This window comes from Arachis stenosperma, chromosome 7, assembly GCF_014773155.1.
Source record: "Arachis stenosperma cultivar V10309 chromosome 7, arast.V10309.gnm1.PFL2, whole genome shotgun sequence".
Classification (NCBI taxonomy): Eukaryota; Viridiplantae; Streptophyta; class Magnoliopsida; order Fabales; family Fabaceae; genus Arachis; species Arachis stenosperma.
In genome coordinates, this window is record NC_080383.1 from 84,045,654 (window position 1) to 84,053,250 (window position 7,597).

A 7,597-nucleotide genomic window follows, 5' to 3' on the forward strand; every position below is an offset into this window, starting at 1 on the left:
TGCGAAGTTGTAGTGATCACAATTTCGTGCACCACTTTGCAACGAAAAAATCAAGACATATTGAATGCTTTAACTCTGGTTTCTACTACCAAGACTTTAATCCAACGAATGAGAGAATCAAGTTGGGAGGCTTTCATAAAAGAAGTTTTATTGTTTTGTGAGAAATATGAAGTTGAAGTTCCTGATATGAATGCATTGCATATTCCTAGAAGAGGCCGAACTCGCAAAATTGTTGACCAAATTTCAGTGGAGCATCATTACCGTGTTAATTTATTTTTGGCTGTAATTGATACACAGTTGCAAGAGCTTAATGGAAGATTCAATGATAATATGGTGGAATTGATTACTTTAAGTTCAACTTTAGATCCCAGAGATAATTATAAATTCTTCAGTGTCAATAAAGTATGTGAATTATTAGAACGATTTTATCCAGGTGACTTCAGTGACCAAGAGAAATTTCACATTAGAATGCAAGCTCAACATTATGAACTTGATGTTCCTAATTATGTTGAGTTAACTAACTTGTGCACAATTTCGGAGTTATGTCAAGGATTAACGAAGATGGGAAAGTCTTTAACATATCCTTTGATTGATCGTTTGATTCGCTTGGTATTAACTCTCCCTGTTTCAACTGTTACAACTAAGAGATCTTTTTCAGCTATGAATATTGTGAAGAATAGACTCAGAAATAAAATGGAATATGAATTTCTTGCTAATTGTCTTTTGATTTACATTGAGAAGAAGATTGCTGAAAGATTTGACACCGATTCTATTATCGATGAATTTTATGATATGAAGAATCGACGTGTACCACTTCGTTAGTAAAAAGTATGCATATTTTGTTTGTACTTTAAATATATATTCTCTATCGGTATATTTTGGTAATGCATCTTACATTATAATTTATTTGCATATTTCTTTAATATTATATATGTTATTGGCCTCCCCACGATAACATTTCTGGATCCGTCCCTGAAAGTACCCTAAGAACCCTAATTCTAGAGAGAAGATGGAGCTTCTCTCTCTAGAAAACTAACCTACATGATACTATCCTAAAATTAATTGTTCCCCCTTTGCCCAAGCTTGAATTATACATGAAATAGCCTCAGGAATCAGTTGGATTTGGGCCAGGGAAGCTCAGAAATTGCCCCCTAGCTATTTCACTTTAATGAGGTCACGTGCGAGCTGTGACGCGTACACATAGGTCACACGTACGCGTTGCTTGGAATTTTAATTCCCACGCGTACGCGTCATGTCACGCGTATGCATCGCCATGCGACTCTATCTCCACGCGTGCGCGTCTGTCATGCGTGCGTGTCGATGTATGCGCTCCAAATCTTTGTTTTTTCATGAGTTCTTCACTTTGCATGCTTTTTTCTTCACTCCTTTGATCCATTCCTAGCCTTTTCAATTTGAATTCACTAACAAACACATCAAGGCATCTAGTGGAATCAAAGGTGAATTAAAACTAGCAAACTAAATGCCTAAAAATCATATTTTTATAAATGTGAGATAAGTTGATAAAATCCTCCAAATTAAGCACAAGATAAACCACGAAATTGGAGTTTATCAAACCTCCCCAAACTTAAACCAAGCATGTCCTCATGCTAAACTCAAGAAAGAAACAAAGGGTATCAACATTTATTCAATGTAAACTATCTATATTCAATCTACCTTTATGCAATCTATCTAAATGAATGCAATTACTCGGTCAAAATAAATCCATTCCCAAGAGAGCATGTACAAACATGAGGGCTAAAGGTGTCTCAATGAGATCAAATCCATAATTGATTTGAGTTATTGAAATGATTTTACAAACTTGCAAGAAAAGAGATGATCATGGGTGAAAACATGTAATTGAGCAATCGAACCCTCACCAGATGTGTATCTGCTCTAGTCCCTCAAGTGTATAGAGTTGATTCATTCAATTCTCCTCTATTCATACTTTTCAAGATTTATTTTTCATCTAACAATCAACAATTATTTCATGCATGCATACAAATATCATGAGGACTTTCCCATAGGTTGTAATGGGGAAAAAGTCAAAGTAGGATTGTATATGGTTAAGTGGACTAGAAATTTGAATCTTTGATGAGCTTAAACTTCCCACCTAACCTATGACAACCTATACTATTTAAATGCTAACCTAACTACCCATTCTTCACTTTTTGACACACTCATGCATTTCTCTTTTGATCACCATACATATGCATTGATTTTTATTAAACTTTACTTTGAGGCATTTTGTCCCCCTTTTTATTGCTTTTCTTTTTCTCTCTTTTTCTATATATTTTTTTCTTTTCTTTCATTTTTATTTTTATTGTTTTTCTCATTTTTTTTCAAACTAAAATATATACAAGAGCATCAATGCATATAGTTTTACATTTAATGCATGAGTATGCACCCAATTCCCAAAATTTTGACAAAAATATAAAAATACACTTTTATCTCTACCTAATGTTCCCAACTCTCCCACAATTAAATGATAAACACTCTCACTAGCCCAAGTGATGAGCGGATAATTTGTATACTTTTTGGCATTGTTTTTAGTATATTTTTGATATCTTTTAGTTAGATTTTAGTATATTTTTATTAGTTTTTATTTAAAATTCACTTTTCTGGACTTTACTATGAGTTTGTGTGTTTTTCTGTGATTTCAGGTATTTTCTGGCTGAAATTGAGGGACTTGAGCAAAAATCTGATTCAGAGACCAAAAAGGACTGCAGATGCTGTTGGATTCTAACCTCCCTGCACTCGAAGTGGATTTTCTGGAGCTACAGAAGCCCAATTGGCGCGCTCTCAACGGCGTTGGAAAGTAGACATCCAGGGCTTTCCAGCAATATATAATAGTCCATACTTTATCCAAGATTTGATGGCCCAAACCCGCGAAGCAATCCGGCCTCAGAAATTCCAGCGTTAAACGCCGGAACAGGAATAAAAGTTGGAGTTAAACGCCCAAACTGGCATGGGGGCTGGCGTTTAACTCCAGAAAACGTCTCTACACGAATTTCCTTGATTGCTCAGCCCAAGCACACACCAAGTGGGCCCGGAAGTGGATTTTTATGTCATTTACTCATCTATGTAATAGTTTTCTATAAGTAGGACCTTTTACTATTGTATTAGAGAGCATAGATATGGAGAGTCTTTTGATCATGTTTTTATGATTGAACTCACCTTGGGAGGCTGGCCATTCGGCCATGCCTAACCTTTGTTCTTATGTATTTTCAACGGTGGAGTTTCTACACACCATAGATTAAGGGTGTGGAGCTCTGCTGTACCTCGAGTATTAATGCAATTACTATTGTTCTTCCATTCAACTCCGCTTGTTCTTTATCTAAGATATCACTTGTTCTTCAACCTATGAACAAGATGACTGACAACCATTCTTATTCTACAAGCATTCGAGGCTTTAGTGAATATCTCTTGGATTTCTGATTGCATGATGCATGGTTGATCGCCTGACAACCGAGTGCTCGTCTGACAAACGAGCCAGCCATTCCATGAGATCAGAGTCTTCGTGGTATAGGCAAGAACTGATGGCGGCATTCAAGAGAATCCGGAAGGTCTAACCTTGTCTGTGGTGTTCTGAGTAGGATTCAATGACTGAATGACTGTGACGTGCTTCAAACCTGTAACCTACTGGGCGTTAGTGACAGACGCAAAAGAGTGATTCTATTCCGGTAGGGGAGGGAACCAAACCGGTGATTGGCGGCACTGTGACAGAGTGCTCTGCATTAGCTTTCACTGCGCGGATGGGAGGTAGCTGCTGACAACAGTGAGACCCTACACAAGTTTGCCATGGAAAGGAGTAAGAAGGATTGGATGAAGACTGTAGGAAAGCAGAGAGACGGAAGGGAAGGCATCTTCATACACTTGTCTGAAGCTCATACACCAATGATATACATAAGTATCTCTATCTTTACCTTTTCTGTTATTTTCGTTCATCATCATCATATACATTTGAGTCTGCCTGACTAAGATTTACAAGATGACCATAGCTTGCTTCAATACTAACAATCTCCGTGGGATCGACCCTTACTCACGTAAGGTTTTATTACTTGGACGACCCAGTACACTTGCTGGTTAGTTGTGCGAAGTTGTGTAATGCCATGGTATTAGGCGCACCAAGTTCTTGGAGCCATTACCGGGGATTATTTGAGTTGTGAAAAAGTATTGTTCACAATTTCGCCTATCAAGTTTTTGGCGCCGTTGCCGGGGAATTAAATGTCCTAACTACGGTTTCGCAATTGTTCTCTGCAATAATAGTGCCAAGTTTTGATCCGGCAACAACACCAAGTTTTTGGCGCCGTTGCCGGGGATTGTTCATGTTTTGAGCAAGCTTGTGGTAACATCAGATGCCAAGATCCGGCAACAACATCAAGTTCTTGGTGTTATTGCCCGGGATTGTTTAGGCTGGACAACTGACGGTTCATCTTGTTGCTTAGATTAGGTATTTTTTTTTCGAAATTCTTGAAGGTGAATTCTAGAGTTTCATGATGATTTGTTGAAATCTGGCTGGCTGAGAAGCCATGTCTAATCTGATTGGACCGAGGTTTCAACTTATCACCACAAGAGCTTGTTGATTTCGTATCAATCTTGCTCTTGGAGCAGTGATTTGCTAAGATTTGGCTGACCTTTGGTCATGTCTAGTGTTTTGGACCGAAGCTTTCCTTGGAAGCTTGGCTGGCTGTGAAGCCATGTCTAATTCCTGGACCGGAGTCTTAGACTAGCATTGCACTGATTCCTGGAATTCTCATTAAGAATTTTGATGCCTTTTTCCACTTAATTTTCGAAAAACACAAAAAAATTTATAAAACCATAAAAAGACCAAAAAGATTTTATGTTTCTTGTTTGAGTCTAGAGTCTCATCTTAAGTTTAGTGTCAAATGCATGTTTTTGTTATAATTTTCGAATTCATGCATATATTTCTTGTTTTGATCTTTGAATTCTATTGACTTGAAGTATTTTGTGTGTCTCATATGTATTCTCATATTGTTAGTGTCAGTAGTGCACAAACTGCTAAGTTTGGTGTCTTGCATGCATTGTTATTTGATTCTTGTTGCATTTTGATTAATAGAAAAATCCAAAAATATTTTAATTTGAGTCTTTTCAAGTCAATGATACAAGGAATTGAAGATTCAGAACCAACTGCAGAGGAATTATACAGAAAAAGCTGAGCATTCAAAAATGCCCAGTGAAGAAGGCAGACTGGCGTTTAAACGCCAGCCAGGGCACCTGGTTGGGCGTTTAACGCCCAAAAGGGGTGCATTTTGGGCGTTAAACGCCAGAATGTATACCATTCTGGGCGTTTAACGCCAGGATGGTGCCAGGGGGAAGATTTTGTTTTCAAAATCAATTTTTCTTAGTTTTTCAAATCAATCTTTTTCAAATCAAATCTTTTCAATCAAATGTTTTCAAATTCAATTTCTTTCCTTTTAAAAAGATACTTACCAACAATTAATGATTTGATTGAACATCACAAGATTGTTGCCTTTTCTGTTGAGAGAGGTTTAAATGTTTCAATCATATCTTTTCTTGTTAGGCAAGTCATCAATTTTCAAAATCATATCTTTTCAAATTGTTTTCAAATCATATCTTTTAAAAATGTTTTCAAATCATATCTTCTCAATCACATCTTTTTAAACCCATAACTTTTTAATTAAATCTTTTTAACCACATCTTTTTCAAAATAGTTCTCAATCAAATCTTTTAATTTCTAATTTCAAAATCTTTTTCAAAAATCACTTTATCTCTTTCCACTTTGATTTTCGAAAATCAATTAACATTTTTCAAAATGTTTTCAAATTTTTTTTAATTGAATTTTCGAAAATTCTCTTCCCTCCTTCCCACATCCTTCTATTTATGGAGTACTACTCCTTCTAAATGCACAATTCGAATTTTATCTATTAAAATTCGAATTCTCCTTCTCCTTCTTCTTACTATTTTTCTTTTCCTCTGACATTTCAAGGAATCTCTATACTGTGACATAGAGGATTCCACATTCTCTTCTTCTTTTTCTATTTCTTATGAGCAGAAGCAGAGACAAAGGCATTCTTGTTGAAGCTGATCCTGAACCTGAAAGGACCTTGAAGAGAAAGCTAAGAGAAGCCAAAGCACAACTCTCTTTAGAGGGCTTGACCGAATTCTTCAAGGGAGAAGACATGGCAGCCGAAAACAACAACAATGCCAACAATGCAAGGAAGGTGCTTGGTGACTTTACTGCACCTACTCCTGATTTCTATGGGAGAAGCATCTCAATCCCTGCCATTGGAGCAAACAACTTTGAGCTAAAGCCTCAATTAGTTTCTCTAATGCAACAGAATTGCAAGTTTCATGGACTTCCAATGGAAGATCCTCATCAGTTTTTAGCTGAGTTCTTGCAAATCTGTGACACAGTCAAGACTAATGGGGTAGACCCTGAGGTCTATAGACTGATGCTATTCCCTTTTGCTGTAAGAGACAGAGCTAGGACTTGGTTGGACTCACAACCTAAAGAAAGTCTAGACTCATGGGAAAAGCTAGTCAATGCCTTCTTGGCAAAGTTCTTTCCTCCACAAAGATGGAGTAAGCTTAGAGTGGAAGTCCAAACCTTCAGACAGAAGGATGGAGAATCCCTCTATGAAGCTTGGGAAAGATACAAACAATTAATCAGAAGATGTCCATCTGACATGCTTTCTGAATGGAGCATCATAGGTATTTTCTATGATGGTCTCTCTGAACTATCCAAGATGTCTTTGGATAGCTCTGCAGGAGGATCTCTTCATTTGAAGAAGACGCCTGCAGAAGCTCAAGAACTGATTGAAATGGTTGCAAATAACCAATTCATGTACACTTCTGAGAGGAATCCTGTGAACAATGGGACTGGTCAGAAGAAAGGAGTTCTTGAGATTGATGCTCTGAATGCCATATTGGCTCAGAACAAAATATTGACTCAACAAGTCAATTTGATTTCTCAAAGTCTGTCTGGAATGCAAAATGCACCAAACAGTACTAAGGATGCTTCATCTGAGGAAGAAGCCTATGATCCTGAGAACCCTTCCATGGAAGAGGTGAATTACCTAGGAGAACCCTATGGTAATACCTATAATTCTTCATGGAGAAATCACCCAAATCTCTCATGGAAGAATCAAGAGAGACCTCAACAAGGTTTCAATAATAATGGTGGAAGAAACTGGCTTAGCAATAGCAAGCCTTTTCCATCATCTTCTCAGCAACAGACAGAGAGTTCTAAGCAGAATAATTCTGACTTAGCAACCATGGTCTCTGATCTAATAAAGACCACTCAAAGTTTCATGAATGAAGCAAGATCCTCCATTAGAAACTTGGAAGGACAAGTGGGTCAGCTGAGCAAGAAAATTACTGAACTTCCTCCAAGCACTCTCCCAAGTAACACTGAAGAAAATCCAAAAGGAGAGTGCAAAGCCATCAATATGGCCGAATTCTGGGAGGAAGAAGAGGCAGTGAACGCCACTAAGGAAGACCTCAATGGGCGTGCACTGGCCTCCAGTGAGTTCCCCAATGAGGAACCTTGGGAATCTGAGGCTCAAACTGAGACCATAGAGATTCCCTTGGACTTACTACTGCCTTTCATGAGCTC

General features: G+C 37.6%; 1 non-coding gene across 1 annotated transcript; it reads right to left on the reverse strand.

The window, feature by feature from the left end:
* Positions 1-6,566: 6,566 nt before the first annotated feature.
* LOC130942398 (small nucleolar RNA R71) lies at positions 6,567-6,670 on the reverse strand. The gene has a single exon (XR_009070969.1). It is a non-coding gene; the product is annotated as a small nucleolar RNA R71 (small nucleolar RNA).
* Positions 6,671-7,597: the final 927 nt, after the last annotated feature.